At 43.7% G+C, this 20925-nt stretch overlaps 1 protein-coding gene and 1 long non-coding RNA gene across 3 annotated transcripts in view; both read right to left on the bottom strand.

Annotated features, from left to right (window-relative positions):
- The window catches only part of PPM1H (protein phosphatase, Mg2+/Mn2+ dependent 1H), a 302588-nt gene that overhangs the window by 105796 nt on the left and 175867 nt on the right, over positions 1-20925 (bottom strand). The window lies entirely within an intron of this gene.
- On the bottom strand, positions 5632-20442 carry LOC133247618 (uncharacterized). Its single transcript, XR_009736450.1, has 2 exons — positions 14991-20442; positions 5632-10398 (listed from the first exon to the last, which is right to left on the bottom strand). It is a non-coding gene; the product is annotated as an uncharacterized LOC133247618 (long non-coding RNA).

The raw sequence follows: 20925 nt of genomic DNA, 5'->3' as shown, positions 1-20925 counted from the left end.
CTGATGACATAAATTATCTTTGAATGAGTAGGGGGAAAGGTATGGAAGCGGGAAAGTTAATTTTCCTTTAGACATCTTTGTATCATCTGACTCACAGGAATCATGTTACATTCCTTCTGCACATTTTGAAGAGGAATTTATTTGCTCAGATCTGGCTGTATATTCACAAAAGAATATTCACCAAGAATCCTCTTGACTGCTGACTCATCTTTGTTACACTACCAGTCTTCACGAACCCTGTGTGACCCGAGCATTGAGTGTCCAAAGAATTCTTCCTGGGACCCAAGCATCTCTCGGAGCTCAGTCGTGACTACAAAAGACTCCTGTAACTGCATCAGGAGCTGCTGAGAATCCAGCGACAGAATTTTGTTATAAAAAATGAGAAGTGGTGAAGGCCAAAAACGGCTGTACCTCTCCCCATCACTTGTTATAAGAAGAGACCCACAGAAGTAGGTTCAGAACTGCCGAACATGCTCACAAATGAAAACGACGGAAAGACGTTCTGAGTGAGAGATGAACGGAGTGACCTGAAGGATTCGCTAGCCCTCCTCTGGATGGTTAGAGTCCATTCCTTTTAGTCATATAGAAGGGTCTGGACAGTGGCAATCTTCCTTCTCCCCCAAAGCCTGGGCATTCTGGACTAGTCCAATACACTCATTTCTCTGAGGACCTATGAACTTGAAACTGTACCTCTTGGGCACTGACAGTATAATCCCTGTAGAAATGTATACTGTTATTTTTCAGCAGCAACTGACACATTTTCAATGTGTTAAATCAGTGACACTTGGATAAAGTGAAAACAAAACACCCCCCTCTGCTTCCAATGACTGTATCCGTTGCCTGCAGGCTGCCCACCACCACACAACTGCCAGAGTTCAAGGCTGAGGCAGCCACCCAGGGGTCTAGATGTGATTGAGGGATGGGAGAGGCACTTCTTATAGATCACTGCTGGGAGTCAGTGGAGTAGGAGGGAGCAAACAGCCATTTATACTTTCTATTGATCAGAAGACATCTTCCTCCTTCCAGGACAGGCAGCACTCAACATATACTGGTGAGTGTTGTGGACAAAGTGCTGTAGTTTATGTCCATAGCTACACTCTGGATCTTTCTCACTGTGTGGCTCAGACCGTAAAGAATCTGCCTGCAATACAGGAGACCCAGGTTCAATCTCTGGGTTGGGAAGATCCCCCGGAGAAAGGAATGGAAACCCACTCCAGTATTCTTGCCTGGAGAATCCCATGGACAGAGGAGCCTGGTGGGCCACACTCCATGAGGTCACAAAAAGTCGGACATGACTGAGAGACTAAGCACACACCCTTTGGAGCTTTCTCCCTATGTAGAACACCCTCATGGAGAGTTTCAGAAAGTGTCCCCTCGCTCTGGGATGCTATTGGGTTTAAATAGCAGAGGCTTATGCACACACCTGCCTTTCCAGCCTTTTGTTCACTGAAATGAGATGATGCTGCCTTGGTACCCCAAACAGCTCTTACACCATTAGTTACAGCTCTCCAGAAAGCTTCAGAGTCAAGCCAAGGAGCAACACACTGAAGTTTTAGGAGGAAGAGGAAGTCTGGAGAATGGTGGAGGGTAAATGCAGAAGAACTCCAGCTGGCACTTCCTTCCTATGAACCTCAGGAAGCCTAAGAGCCCCTGCTCTGCTCTACACACTTCAGAGAAACACCTTTCAGCCCTCCGGCCTCCTCAAGGCAAAACCTTTGGCCTTAAGACCAAAAACATCCTAAAATTCATAAACAAATGATTTTGCAAATAGGTGTAAATATGGTACAAGGATAATAATGATACTATAGCTTTTCAGCTTCAATAGAAGGTTTTGTTCAAGTGGCACAAAGACTGGGGGAAAATGAACATATTTATGTATCCGAGGTGGCGCTGGTGGGAAAAAGCCAGCCTACTTGCCTGCCAATGCAGGAGACATAAGAGATGCGAGTTTGATCCCTGGGTCAGGAAGATCCCCTGGAGAAGGAAATGGCAACCCAGTCCAGTATTCTTGCGTGGAGAGTCCCATGGACAAAGGAACCTGGTGGGCTATAGTACATGGGGTCGCAAAAAGAGTCAGACACGAACTGAAGTGACTTAGGATGGATGTATCCCTTATATGTTGATATAGAGGTTTATAGTTATAGATGTAGATTATATGTAATATATATGTAAAAATCTCTATTTAAAAATAATATACACATTTATATATATATATATCACAGTAATATCAATATCACAGTAATCCAAGTCTATGCCCAAATCAGTAACACTGAAGAAGCTGAACGGTTCTATGAAGACCTACAAGACCTTTTAGAATTAACACCCCAAAAAGATGTCCTTTTCATTATAGGGGACTGGAATGCAAAAGTAGGAAGTCAAGAAACACCTGGAGTAACAGGCAAATTTGGCCTTGGAATATGGAATGAAGCAGGGCAAAGACTAATAGAGTTTTGCCAAGAAAATGCACTGGTCATAACAAACACCCTCTTCCAACAACACAAGAGAAGACTCTATACATGGACATCACCAGATGGTCAACACCGAAATCAGATTGATTATATTCTTTGCAGCCAAAGATGGAGAAGCTCTATACAGTCAGCAAAAACAAGACCAGGAGCTGACTGTGGCTCAGATCATGAACTCCTTATTGCCAAATTCAGACTTAAATTGAAGAAAGTAGGGAAAACCACTGGACCATTCAGGTATGACCTAAATCAAATCCCTTATGATTATACAGTGGAAGTGAGAAATAGATTTAAGGGACTAGATCTGATAGATAGAGTGCCTGATGAACTATGGACGGAGGTTCGTGATGTTGTACAGGAGACAGGGATCAAGACCATCCCCATGGAAAAGAAAAGCAAAAAAGCAAAATGGCTGTCTGGGGAGGCCTTACAAATAGCTGTGAAAAGAAGAGAAGCGAAAAGCAAAGGAGAAAAGTAAAGATATACCCATTTGAACGCAGAGTTCCAAAGAATAGCAAGGAGAGATAAGAAAGCCTTCTTCAGTGATCAATGCAAAGAAATAGAGGAAAACAATAGAATGGGAAAGACTAGAGATCTCTTCAAGAAAATTAGAGATACCAAGGGAACATTTCATGCAAAGATGGGCTCGATAAAGGACAGAAATTGTATGGACCTAACAGAAGCAGAAGATATTAAAAAGAGGTGGCAAGAATACACAGAAGAACTGTACAAAAAAGATCTTCACAACCCAGATAATCACAATGGTGTGATCACTTACCTAGAGCTAGATATCCTGGAATGTAAAGTCAAGTGGGCCTTAGAAAGCATCACTACGAACAAAGCTAGTGGAGGTGATGAAATTCCAGTTGAGCTCTTTCAAATGCTGAAAGATGATGCTGTGAAAGTGCTGCACTCAATATGCCAGCAAATTTGGAAAACTCAGCAGTGGCCACAGGACTGGAAAAGGTCAGTTTTCATTCCAAGCCCAAAGAAAGGCACTGCCAAAGAATGCTCAAACTACTGCACAATTGCACTCATCTCACACACTAGTAAAGTAATGCTCAAAATTCTCCAAGCCAGGCTTCAGCAATACATGAACCGTAACTTCCAGATGTTCAAGCTGGTTTTAGAAAAGGCAGAGGAACTAGAGACCAAATTGCCAACATCCGCTGGATCATGGAAAAACCAAGAGAGTCCCAGAAAAACATCTATTTCTGCTTTATTGTCTATGCCAAAGCCTTTGTCTGTGTGGATCACAATAAACTGTGGAAAATTCTTCAAGAGATGGGAATACCAGACCACATGACCTGCCTCTTGAGAAATTTGTATGCAGGTCAGGAAGCAACAGTTAGAACTGGACATGGAACAACAGACTGGTTCCAAATAGGAAAAGGAGTACGTCAAGGCTGTATATTGTCACCCTGCTTATTTAACTTATATGCAGAGTACATCATGAGAAACTCTGGGCTGGAAGAAGCACAAGCTGGAATCAAGATTGCCGGGAGAAATATCAATCACCTCAGATATGCAGATGACACCACCTTTATGGCAGAAAGTGAAGAGGAACTAAAAAGCCTCTTGATGAAGGTGAAAGAGGAGAGTGAAAAAGTTGGCTTAAAGCTCAACATTCAGAAATGAAGATCATGGCATCTGGTCCCATCACTTCCTGGGAAACAGTGGAAACAGTGTCAGACTTTATTTTGGGGGGCTCCAAAATCACTACAGATGGTGACTGCAGCCATGAAATTAAAAGATGCTTACTCCTTGGAAGGAAAGTTATAACCAACCTAGATAGCATATTCAAAAGCAGAGCCATTACTTTGGCAACACAGGTCCGTCTAGTCAAGGCTATGGTTTATCCTGTGGTCATGTATGGATGTGAGAGTTGGACTGTGAAGAAGGCTGAGTGCCAAAGAATTGATGCTTTTGAACTGTGGTGTTGGAGAAGACTCTTGAGAGTCCCTTGGACTGCAAGGAGATCCAACCAGTCCATTCTGAAGAAGATCAGCCCTGGGTGTTCTTTGGAAGGAATGATGCTAAAGCTGAAACTCCAGTACTTTGGCCACCTCATGCGAAGAGCTGACTCAATGGAAAAGACTCTGATGCTGGGAGGGATTGGGGGCAGGAGGAGAAGGGGATGACAGAAGATGAGATGGCTGGATGGCATCACTGACTCGATGGACATGAGTCTGAGTGAACTCCGGGAGTTGGTGACGGACAGGGAGGCCTGGCATGCTATGATTCATGGGGTCACGAAGAGTAGGACACGACTGAGCGACTGAATTGAACTGATATATATATGAAAATCTCCTAGCTTAATAATCGTAGAATCTCTCGGTGGAGCTGAAATAGCAAAGAAATCCCAAATCGCCAGGCTACTAGACTTGAGAAACACTTAATGGTGTCTGGAAGTCCAGTCTCCACAGAGGAAAATGTTAAGGAAGACAAAAGTCAGGGCTCAAGCTCCTTCCTGAAGACAAGATCCAAACAAGTTGCTTCACTTGGTGAAACACAGTGGTTTCTTCTCTCTGCAGCACAGGAACTACTTGCCTGCAAAGTGCTCTCAGACTCTTTGAAAGAGTCCAGGAAATGTACCCGTGTGAGAGTTCGACCATAAGAAAGGCGGAGTGATGAAGAATTGGTGCTTTTGAACTGTGGTGCTGGAGAAGATTCTTGAAGAGTCCCTTGGACTGCAAGACCAAACCAGTCAATCCTAGAGGAAATCAATCCTGAATATTCATTGGAAGGATTGAAACTGAAGCTCCAATACTTTGGCTACCTGATGCAAAAAAAACGACTCACTGGAAAATACACTGATGCTGGGAAAGATTGAAGACAGGAGGAGAAGGGGGCGACAGAGGACGAGATGGTTGGATGGCATCTCCGACTCAATAGACACGAGTTTGAGCAAACTCCAGGAGATGGTGAAGGACAGGGAAGCCTGGCGTGCTGCAGTCCATGGGGTCCCAAAGAGTCGGACAGGACTTAGCGAACGAACAACCACCACAAGGGAGCACAGAATTTCATTCCCATCTTGAGCAATGAAGTGGCCACCAACCCTGCAGCAAAGAACCTGGCCACATGTGCAGAAAAGTGTGCCTAAGTGTACACACACGCATGCAGGAAAAACTCTTCTGGCTTACTGCCAGTTCTGCCAGTCTGAAGAGGGAGGTTGTAAAGGGAAAGACAGAGCACTACTTGGGGCAACGGCTGACGTCAGGTCCTCTCCCAGCTCAGACTCTGAGGGATACTCATCTGTAGGCACCATCGGAGGTTTGGAGGTGGTGTGGTGGTAGCGAGGGCACTAGTTTGGGAACTGGACTTTGAAGGTTGCCAGCCTCACCTTAGGTTAGTTGCCAACTCTCAGCCTTGGTGTCCTTGGCAATAAAAAAGGGTAAAGACCACATCATTTCTCAGGCACCTCCCAGGTCTACACTTAAGTGATTCTGAAAGGAAGCCTGACATCCGAGGAGTGGAGAAATACGGATAAACTACTAGAGCTACTACTTCCCTTCTCAGGAGGTGGTAATCCTCAGAATTTAAATTCTGATAAATATGAACCAATACAGAAAGTGCCAGAATGGGAGAAGTCACCCTGAGTGCTTCTTTAAAATCATAAAGGACAAGGAGCCCATTACCGAGCAAGACCCCAGTGTAATTTACTATTGTCACGAGCCCCCTCGGAATGCACAGCTGCAAACAAGAGACATCTCTGACGCTGTTAAGAGTATTCATGGGATGCCCTGATTCTATTACACACTTTTTTCAACTGAAAGTGATTTGAAACGCAACATTAAACCGCACATTTCCAGAATGGAGGAGAAAATCTGGTACAAGGTGACAAAGAGAAACCATTTGAAAAACCTGTTTTGACAGCGTATATCAATTCCAAAGTACAGGGAAGAGGCATCCATTTTGTCAAAAAGCATCAGACCTTGTGAATTCTCTTTGAATGTAGCAGGAGCATCTGCCTCCTTCAACGTAACAGAAACGTGTCAATGGAAAAAGCAGGGCAGCTGATGGAAGAAGCCGGGCTTGCCACCACCAGAGGACAGCCAGGCTGGTGATGCTAATTAGAGGTGTCAAAAAATAGCTGAAGGGAAAGAAATAATCTCACGAGCCTGGAATTAGAGTTGGTGTGTTTTTAGTCATTCCATTTCCAGAATGGATACTAAAGAAAAAAGTTTGCAAATACGATGATTCATCTAACAGGACCTCAAATACGAAAGCGTCCCAACAGAAATATTCACTGAAAAATGGTCAGGAAAAAAAAAAAAAATCTGATCTTTAAGTAGCAGCAAAAATAAATGACCACTCGCAGAGCAGGGACTGAGTCAGACGTTCCTGTTTTCCTCGCAAGCAGCCCAGTCTGTGTTTATACCACCCAGAATAATTTCTCAATGTCATAATTCAGCCACTTTCTACAAACATCCTACTATGCCAGCAAAATTCACGAAACCAAGTGAACCAGCATGATATTTTCCACACCAGGTAAAAAGCCTTACAGTCATGAAAGAAAACTTTTTGAGGTGCTTCTTTTTTTTTTAAGTGATAAGGGGCCCAGATATATATTAATAGTGGGGTTGGTTTTTTTTTTTTTAATATTCCATGTTCCATAAAATTCACGCTTGTAAAGTGGGCAATTCAGTTGATTTTAGTATATTCACAATGTTGTCCAACCACCAGCACTATCTAATTCCAAAACATTTCCATCATCTCAAAAGAACCCACCCCACACTCATTAACAGTCACCCCATTTCCCCCTCCTCCCCACTAACCCTTGGCAACCATTAATCTGTTTTCTGCCTCTCTAGATTTGCCTATTTTGGGTAGATCACATAAATGAGATCATATAATACATGGCCTTTTGTGCCTGATTTCTTTCCCTTAAAATAATGTTTTCAAGGTTCACTGTATTACAGCAGACATCAGTACTTCATTTCTTTCTATGGATGAATGAATATTTCACTGTATGGATATACCCTATTTTATTTATCCATTTATTAGTGGATGGAAATTTGGATTGTTCCTAGTCTTTGAGTATTGTGAATAATGTTGTATGTTCTCAGGTCTCTCAGTTATATGCCTAGGAGTGGAATTGCTGGGTCATGAAGGAACTCTGTGTTTAACATTTTGAGGAATTGCCAATGGGTTTTCGAAAGTGGCAGCACCACTTTGCATTCCTAGTTGGTGGGTTTTGAAACTTTCTGTTAAAGGACCGCAGAGTTCAAACTAATTTCTGAAAATCCCACAGTGGATTCTAATTTTGCACAGTTTCAAAAGCACTTGGCTGGCAAAGTTTTGCCTGCATGCTTTGATCTCAGTGCACATATTGAACACTTCGTGGTTCCTTTTCCATTTGGGTCAGAGGGTGCATACTCTGTTCTTCTCAAGCACAGGATCCCTATCTATAATCCACAGCACTGCACAGTTCCCCAGCATAAATGCATACAAACACTTCTCAAGCTCCCAAATGAGCACATTTTTCTCACCCTAGCAAGTAGCCAAGCTGAGTGAGGCCATCAGAGGCAGGTTTTTCCTCTACTATAGACTTTATTGCAAAGGATGAGAGCTTCCTTCCTGTTCTTCTTCTCTTTCTTCCTTCCTCCCTCTCTCCTTCTCTTTCTTTAAATAACTGATGGCAACAAGAGTTCCCTGGTTTGTGTGCCGAGGCAGGTAGGACACGCAGAGCCCAGAAGCAATCTCTTTACTAGCACTCCACATTAGTCACAATTGGACACAGCTGTGTCCAATTCCATCCCCTCTATTTTAAAAGGACAATGCCAGGGAGCAACTGAAATGAGTCCCAAGAAAAGAAATAAAAACAATGCAAGGGGTGGAAAATAGATGCTTTGAAGGAGCTTAAAGCAATTATGGTATTTTAGCCTGAAGGGAAAAATGAGGAGTGATTCGATCACAATCTCCTTCAAGCAATTTGAAATCGTTTTTTTGAAGGAATAGGTGGGTGACCAGTTTCTTCATACTTCAGAGTAACACAAACAAGAGGAAATTCTATTTAATCAAATCAGTAAATTCTACGGTTGGAAATAAGAAAAGAATTTCCTGATCTTCACATTCTACACTGACTAAAGCCTGTGGGTCTCCATCTCTGGAATTCTTCAAAAGAACACGAGGGAGCTTTGTTTATATTTGCCTGCCAAGAATCCCAAGGCATCCTTTATTGTTGTTTCTTTATGATGCCATAAATCAGGAACTACATCACTGGTGTGGGGCAAAGCCAGATCCATATCAATTCATTCTAGACAGTATACTGTAAAATGTATTTACTATAGCATTACAAACTATACTATGGAAGTAAATAGAGCATCCTCGTTGTCACATGCCCCTGATCAAAATAAGCTCTATGACTTTGCCTGGTGGGGCAGGTGCCTTATCTGTAGCCCATGGTTAGATGACAGGTTGGTTGAATGCCTTACTTGTAGGGCTTCTTGGCTCTACCTACTAATGGTCCCCTCATATCAGTTTCTCACATAACAAAGACTCTTGAGAGTCCCTTGGACAGCAAAGCGATCAAACCAATCAATTCTAAAGGAAATCAACCCTAAATATTCATTCATTGGAAGGACTGATGCTGAAGCTCCAATACTTTGGCTACCTGGTGCGAAAAGCCAACTCATTGGAAAAGACCCTGAGGCTGGGAAAGATTGAGGGCAAGAGGAGAAGGGGATGACAAAGGATGAAATGGTTGGATGGCATCACCAACTCCATGGACATGAGCTTGAGCAAACTCCAGGAGATAGTGAAGGACAGGGAAATCTGGCATGCTTCAGTCCATGGAGTCACAAAGAATTAGACACAACTTAGTGACTGAAAAACAACAATACATAACCAAGGCTTGGGAAGCTCATCTCTCATCCACTGAATGTAAATATCACTTGGGTTTTGGGAGCCAATTGAGTTGTAGAGGAAAGCAATCAGGGCTTAGAGTTCAGAGTCTAGTTCAAGCTATAAACTAGTTATGGTGGGAAAATCAGCTAGCCACTCTGACATCCAATTTTCCCTATTTGAGAAGTGGAAAATATCTCTTTCTTCAGATTAAGTGAGTTTATGTGTAAAAGAACTTTAAGTATGTCTAAGAAGAGTGGATTGATTCATTAAAGGCAATGTGCATATCTACAAGTCAAAGCAGAATGGTCATTACTTGGAACTTTATAACTTTGCATTGATAAAATAACAGTCCACAATTGTGATCCTAAGGAACTATATGAAGGGGGAAAAAAAAACCATATCTAGTGACCTCACTTAGCTTTCAGTGATAAAATGGCATGCTGATTTCCCATTGTCACTTCCAGTCATGTGTTCAGATACCTCCAGAATTTAACAGAAGAGAAAAGAGATTGACAGGGTAGTAATGGAGCATTCTTGCTTCTCTTGATCACTAGCTTTAAAACCCCACCTTGTTCATTAATATTAATGTCATAATCTCCTTCATATATTTACAGGCATATCTGTAATTTTTTATTTTGAAAAACAGATATATTAAAGGTTCCCATGCCAAGTCTCCTTTCCATGAAAAAATTCCACTGAGTCTTTAATTTACCTGGCTATTGCAACTGTCCAAATGAAAAGTGACAGTCTGCACTACGTCAGTGCAAAACAGAAAAGTCACAGAGGTATAACATGTTAAATCTTAAAAATTATATGTGTATTTATTATATGATTTTAAAATATCTTCTCCCAAGTAAAGGAGATGAAAAGGTCTTGGAATCTGCTGAGATGCGCAAGCTAGATAACGGAGGATGATGATGCTGAAACAACAGGAGAGACGGGAAGAGAAGCCCGTCTGGAGGAGGAGACACTGCATCTTGATGTGGGCACATTGCACTCGGTGCATGTGCCTGATGCCCAGTGAGAAGGGCTAGTGAGCACACAGCTGGAAAAGCGGGTATGGTGCTCAGGAATGGGGTCAGTGCTACAACGAGAGAGAAGGGAACAGTTATGTTTATATGGTAGTTAAAGCTATGGCATTGAAACAAGTATTCCAGGGGAAGTATATAGAACATGGTGATAAGTATTAGGTGAGAACACAGAAAATGGGTCCATTTCCTCATTTACCTGTTGAACTCATTTCACAGAGTAAGTCCATGAACTGAAGCTGCCCTCTACAGTGTTTTCCATGGAATACTCTTCTGCACGATAATAGGAAACCACCCTCCTCCCCCCCAAAAAAACAATGCATTCTCAGAAGAGTTTGGGAAACACTCTTGCCACAGGACTTTTCAGAGCCTTTAATACACTAAAATGTGTTGCTGTTCTCTAAGATGAGGTAACTGTGCAATGATTCCCAAATCTGACTAGGGGACAAACATCTCTTAACACCTCATCACTTTTCTACCAAGTGCAGGTCAAATTCAGGGGTGAATGCTCTTGCCTGGGCTGTAGCCTAGGGACACAGTGGGCTTCACTCTTGGGAGCCACATCCCCTACTCCCCAAAACCTTGATGTGGAAAATCAGGGCGGCTCTCTCTCTCTCAGGAAAAGGCTATACACCATCCCTCTCTCTCTCTGATCCCAGTTTCTTTTTGAAGAGGCACTTCATTCACAAACCTTCAGAGGTAAAGAGGGTTAGAGCAAGGTAGGGTCTGCCTAGAATAAAACTAAGCTCTCTTCCTTCCCCTTGGTTTTCTCCTTTCTGGAAGTAAAGTGAAAGTGTTAGTTGCTCAGTCATGTCTGATTCTTTGCAACACCTTTGTCCATGGATTCTCCAGGCAAAAATATTGGAGTGGGTTGTCATTCCCTTCTCCAGGGGATCTTCCCAACCCAGGGATCAAACCCGGGTCTCCCACATTGCAAGTAGACTCTTTACCAACTGAACCAACAAGGAATCCCTTCTTTCTAGCTCTTCTCTTAAATAATCTGCCAGGTATGAGAGCTCAAGGTGCACTCCTGCTATCCTGACTTCAATGAGTTCTGATTGGAAGCTTGGGGACTTTCTTGATCTGGCTTACGTTTTATTTTTGTATTTGCCACTTCTCTGGAATGACTTCCCTCAGAACCAGGATTGGGGGAAAGAGGCAGACAGATCTGGTACCGATTCCAGCTTCAACAAAAGGTGTCTCATGTTCCAGCCTAGCTTCTGAAAGGGCTGCACGGGGATTTAAGGTCAAAATGTGTTACTTATAAAATGTATTCCTCTGCCTTATCCTCCGTCCATATATTTCCTTGTTCAGCTTTCTAGGATTGGTAGGCAGGGTCCAGAATAAGATTTGTGAATAGAGCTTTCAGGTCTTGGCTGTGCAGCTTCTAATTCCTCCCCTGACTCCTTCCAGAACTTGAGCTGAGCTTTAATTCATCTCTGCTGAATGTCCTTGCTTCTCTATAGCTTATTTAGTAGGTCTTATTTCACACAAAGAAATCTCCCTGACACGTACAGGTGAAGAAATGTATTTTGAACCTTATGCCTTTTCCATTTTGCAAACAATCAGACCATGAATTAATACAGTGTTAAGATCCCATTACTTCTGATGGGCAGCTGGCCAAGGACAGAAAGCAACAACCACTGATCAAAGTGTTCACAAACTGAAAACCCAGAATAGATGGTTACTTTTGGACTTGGTGAAGACAACGCAAGTGACCTTCCTTCGTTATATTTGAAAAATTGAAGTGATGGAGGAAGAGACTAATTGGCTGCTAGAGACCACAGGTGTAAAATTGATGGATGACGAAGAAAAAGAAGCACTTATTTCCAATTTATTGGGTTGGCCAAAGAGTTCATTCCCTTTTTTTCCATGAGATGCCCTTGAGTAGTGCTTGTCTTTAACTTCATTAGAAACAATTTTGTTAGATTGTATCATGACAGCTGTCATATGAGTGTGCATTTTAAAAAACGTATCAAAATTGGTAACTTTTTGTGTAGTCATTTTAATATTTAAGAGGGAAGAAAAAAGCAACATTTTTGGCAAATTACGCTTTATTGCTACAAGAAACATAAAAATGCAACTGAAATGCAAAAAAGATTTGTGCTGTGCATGTCAAAAGTGGTTTACAGTTTCATGCTGGAGATTTTTGACTGGACAATGCTCCAAGGTTGGGTAGACCAGTTGAAGTTGATAGCAATTAGATCAAGACATTAATTGAGAGCAATCAACGTTACACCGTGCAAGAGATAGCTGAATATCAAAATCAAGCATTGAAAATCATTTGCGTCAGTTTAGTTTTGTTAATAGCTTTGATATTTGAGTTCCATGTAAGTTAAGTGAAAAAAACCTTCTCGACCATATTTCTACATATGATTCTCTACTTAAATGTAATAAAAACATTCCATTTGTGAAACAAATTGTGACAGGCAATGAAAAGTGGATACTGAACAATAATGTTGAATGAAGCAATTGTGGGGCAACCAAAATTAACCACCACCAACCACACCAAAGGCGGGTCTTTACCCAAAGAAGGTGACGCTGTGTATATGGTGGGATTGAAAGGGAGTCTTCTATTAAGAGCTCCTCCAGGAAAACCAAATGATTAATTCCAACAAGTACAGCTCCCAGACAAACTAAAAGAAGCACTTGACAAAAAGCACCAAGAATTAGTCAATAGAAAATGCCTAGTATTTCACTGGATACCTCAAGACCATGTGTTTCTTTGATGGCCAGGCAAAAACTGTTACAGCTTGACTGGGAAGTTCTGATTCATCTCCCATATTCACTAGACATTGCACTTTTGGATTTCCATTTATTTCAGTCTCTAAAAAATTTTCATAATGGAAAAATTTCCCTAGAAGGCTGTAAAAGGCACCTGGAACAGTTCTTCACTCAAAAAAATAAAATAGTTTTGGGAGGATGGAATTATGAAGTTGCTTGGAAAATGGAAGAAGGTAGAGGGACAAAATGGTGAATATATTGGTCAATAAAATTCTTGGTGAAAATGAAAAAAGCACCTTTTATTTCTACTTAAAAACTAAAGGAATTTTTTGGCCAACTCAATACCTGTCAGGTTGGAGGACAAATAACCACGATTTAAAAAATAAATAAATAACTAAGGTCCAAGATAGATGAAAATATTACAGAAGAGAACTGTGCTGAGATGAATGGGATTGAATCTTCTGGCTTCAAAAGTTTATATCTAAGGGCCCTCAAAGTATTTGAAGCTGAGGCTATCATGTTACTGTCAGCACTCTGGGAAGAATGGCAGTGAAGGAAAGATGTGACCAAAGGTTAGAGACAGACAAGTCGGGTTCACTTTTCAACAAAGGAAACACTGGATTCTATAAACTAATAAGGAGGGACCTAATGTCAATATGGAGGCAGATTCTAGAGATGGTCATTAAAGACAAAGCTCTTGAGGGTTAATCAAGGAAAGCAGTGGTCACTGGTGGTCTGCCTGCATCTCCTGAGAGGAGAGCATGTCCTTTCCCAAGCCCGGTCTCGGCATCCCTTTTTTTGTCCAAGTAAAAGAAATGACACTTGTCTTTTTAAACAGGCAGAGTATCTATTTCTTTTTAAATGCCACTTTTCTTTTTATTTGGGTTTTAGAAACCAACAAAATCATTCATAATATTTTGTTGACAATGAAGTACAGGAACAGTTTAAGTAAAAAGAGAGTAAGCCGAAAGTGGTTGAGGGACTTCTTGGTGGTCCAGTGGTTAAGAATCCACCTGCCAATGCAGAGGATGCAGGTTCAATCCCTGGTTGGGGAGCTGGGATACCACATGCTGTGGGGCATTTGAGCCTGCATGCCACCACGAGAGAGCCTGCACGCTGCAACTAAGACCTGACACAGCCAAATAAAAAATTTTTTTAAGTGGTTGAAATAGCTGCAAAATTAAAGAGGCCATCAAATGGTCATCGTGATTCGACTCGGTGGCAGGACTGATAGGAAAGTGAGAGTAAGTGGGCTCAGTGAGGCTGGCCTGACGGGGCGCAATCATCAGCCCCCATGGCATGAGTCAGTTCCATGTGTGAATGGGGAAATCCCACGAGAAGAGGGCCAGGGCCAGAGGCCTGCGGATGAGGGGCTCAGATCAATTCTCCGATGACCATGTGAAGGAAACCAGGGATGTTTACTCTGAAGAAAAAAAAGATGTGTGGAGGGGCATGACAAGAGCCTCTGAATCTGAAGAAACTTGAAGTGTGAGAGTGAGTGGCCATGTCTGTGTGACAGGAATGTGCCTTTCTTTTCTTAACCTTATTTATCTGTAGTTTTTAAAACTGGACACAAGTAATGTCTACTGCTTATGCAACAGGAAAAAGTTTGCTGTTTGTTTTCTGCTTCTGTTTTAACAAATGTTTCGTGAGGTAAACATGTGCATGTAAATATACAAAGCAAATTCCTGTGCAAGAGGATTGTCATAAACAAAAAGGAGGTCCGGGTTGGGGGGTTCTAAGATGCCACCGAGCCAGCAACCCTGGGAATGTGGTTGGGAAAAGGCAAAAAATATTTACTGAGAAATTTAAGAAAAAAAGTAGGAGGGGACGGGGATGAGAGGAGGGAGGGTAACAGGATCTTGGAGAAGCTGACTGACAATGCCAGGAACCACAGCTAGCTGGGGAAGAGAGGATTGCTTACCATGAACCAGTTGGACCTGGTTAGGCTGCCTGAAAATGTGCTTGTGATGTCAGTCAGGATCAGCCAAAGAGTCTCTCCAAGGGCTTGGGGAAGAAAAATCTTCCAGAGTTCCCAGGAAGCACTCAATGCCATAATTGGTCTAGCTGGAAAATGAAGTCAGAGGAAGGTGGGTGACCCACAAAAGCAGCCCCATGGGCGAGGACCAGAAGGAAGACCCGTGGTCCAAGCAAGGGGAGTGATGGGCATTGTCCAGTTCTTTTAAGTATGCCGGCATCTGAGTCATTTCAACTGCCCGTGTGGGGGCCTCAGCCGCGTGGCCAGTTATTCCCACACTCCTTCAGGCTCCGGTGAGGTCTGGTTATGAATCTGAATTCTCTGAGTACAGACCGTACTCAAGGGACAGGAAAGGAACATCACCCACACAATCAGGAGCATGACTTTCCATAGATAAACCACTTCCTGTTTTCGCTGGGGTGAGCAGGGCCGAAAGTAGAAACGCAGCTTCCACGAACGTCTAGTGATTCCGCTGCCATTTGCAACACAAAAATGGATGCGAAATAGTTATACTCTGGGCTAGTGTGTTGGAAAAAATTAAAATCTTCAGGTGAATAAAAAATATCTTAAGCTCTAGTCAAGCTTGTAACTCAGAGTTTACCTTCTTTCTCAAACTGTAAAATAAAAATAAGCCAGTTCACCCTTCATATATCTCACAGGAGTGGAGAAAATTAATGAAGAGGTCAATTCACTGGAAGAAAAACACACCTTAGTAATTTCACCAGCAATGTGTCACCACAGATACACTGCTTTCCAAAGCTCTGCTGGGGACAAGGTTCAAGTTATAAGCTTGTTCTTTTCATAAATAACCCTGTCGGAGAGGCACTTCTTACCGTAACACCACTCCACAAAACACTCAGGACCAACACGACTCATCAAATCTATGGACCTATTTAACTTTACATTTCAAATGTTTAGCATCAGACAGCAAGACACACTCTCCCCAGAATGACAGACTTCCAGGGCACAGAGTCGTCCTGTTCCCACTAGCTTGGGCCAGTTCACAACCACCCCTCCGAGGAGGAAGGCAGATGGAGGCTTTCCGCGCGCAAACCTTTACAGCCTCGGCCCGGTGCAATTTAGGAGTGAGGTTCAGAAGCAATTAGCGAGAGGATTAATAGAGACATCTGCTATAATTTGAAACATGAGTTTGCTGCTCAAAGGGCTAAACCGTAGTGCTTGAAGCTAAGTGCTTGAAATTGCCCCGGAATCCTAAAGTCATGTATCCTAATCAAGATCACATTCTTTCAATCACGGATGAAAAAGTTAACACTTTCTTGCGTTTGGCTGGGATCATTCGGAGTGGCTCACTGTAGCTATGAGATCTCCATTTGGTTTCCACATGCATCATTCTTGGGAGCTACAAAGTCTTTGAAGGGCATCTATTTTTGCCTTGAGGTCTGGTGGAGTCAGAGTCTGCATGAACCTCACAGATGAACACTATCCGCGCGTGATGCATCTGTGCCTACAGCATTCTCACCAAAGGGAGGTCTCTGCGTGTGGGGGGTTTCTGTATTTATATGGCCTAAGTGTTTATTTGTAGTTACAAACGTTCCTGCCTGTTGTTGAGGTCTAAGGAATTTAAAGATGATCTATAATGCATGGCCATCGGAGAATAAAAGTGGGAGAATTCATTGGGGGCAATTAACCCAAAAAATGCAGCTTCTTGACCAAATCAATGTTTTTTTCTGTCTCGGCAGTATGACGTAAGCATTTCCAAAGCTTCAAGCTTCTTATCTTTCTCCCCACATTTTTTACTTATACTTTTAAACTGTGGAGAAAAGAAAGAGGCATTTGACCCAAGATAGAGTTGACCCAGTCAGGAACTACCAGGCTGCTGAGTCAATTTCTCTTCTCCATGAATGGTTGTGAGTGGAGAGGCCATGTCCCAGAATGACTTTAAAGAAAAAAAAAACACCCAACAAATCACGTTTTCTGTGAAAGGTGGTGAAACGGCTGAATGATCCAGAGTCATCCTGTGGGGTAAGCACTGATTCTCAGGCTGCAGATTAGGCTCTAAACACAAGCCAGGCCAACTCTGACAGACCAAGATACTGATACACGTGTGAGATTGAATTAACAGCTGAATGCTGAATCCAAGCAGAGGAAACACTACTGAGGGGAACCTGACTTCAGATCACCAGCTCCGCTGAGTCTAATTGCTCACTAGGTGACAAAGCAGGTGAATGGACAACAGAAACCTCTATAACCTCTCTTGAGCCCCCAGCTCAGTCTTCCTTGGCTCCTCCCGTCTCCGGGGATAATCAGAGAGAACACGTGTCAAACGCAGGACGTTGAAATCACTGATGTGACTCCAATACTTCCTGCACATCCTTAAACACTCCCCAGAGGTGCATAATGCAGAGATACAATACGTGTTTCTTCATGGACATGTTTTGAGTTTAGAAATCCTATTAGGACAGTCATTTCATTTTTAGGGATAAAGAACCCAAGACCTAGCGAAGTTGGTGGTTTGGGAAGACTGAAATCCACGTCTCAATATCATTCACCTCAGGGTTCTTGCTTGAATACACTGTGCTTCGTCCCACACACGGAGGGATATTACTTTCCACCTAAACTCCTGGTTGTCTGGCTGTTTCTGAACATCTAGGGACCCCACTGATGCATTCAGCTGCCCTCTAACAAAGCAGAATTGGCTCCCCAATGGCTCAAGTGCTAAAGAATCTGCCTGCAGTGCAAGAGACTCAGAAGATGCAGCTTCAATCCCTGGGTCAGTAAGATCCCCTGGAGGATTTTGAAATGGCAATCCACTTCAGTATTTTTGTCTGGAAAATCCCACGGACAGAGGACCTGGTGGTTTACAGTCCATAGGGCTGCAAAAAGTCAGACATGACTGAGCAAGCACACGTGTATTTAACAAAGCTGAGGGTTCTTCTCCATCTGAGAGCCCTGACTCGCTCCAGCTGCCACCTTCCTCATCTGCCCCGGGTTTCTTGCTCCACATCAGGGGAGAACACCCTCTCACTTCTCTCTTATGAAAGATACAAATACCAAAAAAAAAAAAAAAACAACTCCAAAATGGTAATACAAAATTACCATTGTATTTTGTATTACCAAAATCTAGTAATACTACAAAAAAAAAAAAAAGTCAAACTCTGGCGAATTCCCCCCCAGACAATTACCAGGGACAAAAATAGTGAAATGAGAACAAATGGGAGTGACCCAGAAGGAAAGAGAGTATGCACCTGGAGAGCTCACGGACTCCAGAGCTGGTAAGTTGAGAGGCACCTCCTGGGGACAGCCGAGTCCCCCGGCTGGTGTCCTACATCGCCAACAGGGGAAACGTGCGCTGGAAATGTAGTGCCCTCAATTTCAGAGAGGAGATCAGAGCTGCTGACACCAAACAGAGCCAAACTGCCAGTACGTAGCAAAACCATCTCAACCACTGGGTCAGAGTTGCACTGAACACTGACCCTCTATACATATGGGTAGGGGGCTCAGTCACCAAAGCAGCTGGACATTTTTAAGCATGAAACATGGGTCCAGGGAAGTCCAGTGGTCATGACTCTGAAATTCCACTGCAGGGGATGCAGGCTTGATCCCTGCCTGGGGAACTAAGATCCCACATGCTGCACAGTGTGGCCAATAAATAAAAACGGATCCCAATCAAAACCATGTGACCTTGAGTATAATGGGAACTCCAGTAACACCATACAAACTTCCAGGATCTTTCTTCCTTGCTCTTGTTTTCTTTCTTTGGGCAAATGTTCCCCAACTGCCTATCCTATGAGGGGCCTGGGGATCAGACAGGGAACTTGAAGGAATGGTGGCTGCTGCTTGGAGCTTACAGCCCTGGGAGGAGCAATGACCTGAAGGGGAAGGTGAGGGCCTCAGACAGGGAGGCTGGGAGGGGCCCATGAAGCCCGAATGGCTGGCAGGAGAAGCCAAGTGCAGAATGGGTACAGCTGTGAGGGCAGAAGTAAGTGCATGTGCAGAAACCACAGTGGGGCCACCTTGCCTGTGTGGGGGCCGGACAAAGCTCAATGAGGAAGACGAGACAGGCCTGGAGGGCTGGAGAGTGAGGCTGGGCCATCGGAGGACCCAGGGGGCCATCAAAAGAGTTAAAAGAAGATCAATGATAAACTCTGTGGGGCTCAGAGCAGAGGACTGACCTTCTGCAAAGGTCCTTCTTATGTGTGGAAAGTGGACAGTGCAGGGCAGAGCCTAAAGAGGGGAAAACAATGTCTTCCTGCAAAGTTTAGTGAGAGAAGGGCCAGTCCTGCACGAAGATGGGGCAACGGACCGACATAGAAGAGATGTATTCCCAGTGTCATCTGGAGCCAGAACCACAGGATCCACCGGGTCAGATGTGGTGGGAAGCTTTGGGGATGGCGTGTGGGGGCTGTGATCACTGGGACTGGGAGGGCGTGCTGCCCCACAACTAGCTGTCTCCTTTACGCTGCGGCCCCCACCATTTAGTGTCACTCCTGGACTAAGCGCGCCTACTTGCCGAGGCTCCTTTAAAGAATATGATAAAGCCCACAATGGTATCCGTGGTGTCATGGGCTTTGCAAACAGCAATACTGTTTATAAGCAATTTGGGGGAACAGCCTAAGCAGAGTTGAGCCTGGTTCTGGCAGAGCTTTGAGGGGATACAAAGATAAGATTTTATTCCTGCCACAAATGAGCTCTGGCCAATTAGGGGAGAGAAGGAAAGAGGTGCAATCACGCTGCAGTGTGGAAAGAGAAGTAGTAACAGCACAGAGGAGACCTTGGGGTCCCCAGCACACACACAGGTGCCATGAACAGGTTGCTGCCTGAGAATGCACAGGGGAGACGGGAAAGACATCAAGGAAGAGGTGATGTGTAAATTGAGCCTTCTAGAACAGGGGTCCCCAACCTCTGGGATCTAATGCCTGATGATCTGATGTGGAGCTGATGAAACAATTACAGGCAGGAGGAGAAGGGGGAGAAAGAGAATGAGATGGTTGGATGGCATCACCGACTCAACGGACTTGAGTTTGAGCAAACTCTGGGAGATGGTGAAGGACAGGGAAGCCTGGTGTGCTGCAGTCCAGGGGGTCACAGAGTCGGACATGACTGAGCGACTGAACAAAAGCAACAACAAAGTGCATGATAAATCTACTTGAATCATCCCAAAACCACCCTCCACGTCCCCAGTCTGTGGAAAAACTGTCTTCCACAAAATTGGTCCCTGGTGCCAAAACGGTTGGGGACTGTTGTTCTAGAAAACATCCCCCGGGAACTGCTCCATGACGGGGTAGGAAGCAGTAGCAGCTGTAAGGACAAGGGGCAGAGAATGGTTTGGTTCAGGGAGGTGGGAGTGTACGCTCTGGTTTTTCCAGGGCTTGGGGTGCAAGGCTGAGGAGTGACAGGAGATGAAGGTGCAGAGAGGCTGACAAAGAAGCCCAAAGAATCTGACCTTGACTGTGAGGATGAAAAAAGTCACAGATGGGATTTCAGCGGGGACGTGGGGTGGCTAGCAACGTCTTCGTGGTCTCAGGGATGGACTGACTGGGCATCGGTGAAGCAGCAATCCCCATAAGCAGCCCTCCTCCCAAGGCTGCCATATGGAGGACTTGTTAGCTACAGACAGGAAGTGGTACAGACGTGGGAGGGGAAAAGAGACCAGAAACAGCTGGCACCGTTAGGCTCTCCTAGGGTTCTAGTTTACGTAAAGGGCTGCTTAGTGGCACCATCAGACTGGGAACACAGGAAAAGGGCACCGTGTGGGAAAAGAAAATTCCTTTAGTTTTGGACACTTTTAAGGTTTATAGGACATCTTATTTATTCAGACTTTACCTTGTTCCAGGAAGGATTTACACAGAGATTACACAAAGACACACAAGATAAAATTTTAGAAAATAAATATATGTGGAAAACAAAACTGGGGAAGATC

The sequence above is a fragment of the Bos javanicus genome, chromosome 5 (genome assembly GCF_032452875.1).
Source record: "Bos javanicus breed banteng chromosome 5, ARS-OSU_banteng_1.0, whole genome shotgun sequence".
Lineage (NCBI taxonomy): Eukaryota > Metazoa > Chordata > Mammalia > Artiodactyla > Bovidae > Bos > Bos javanicus.
This window is presented reverse-complemented; position numbering and strand designations above follow the sequence as displayed.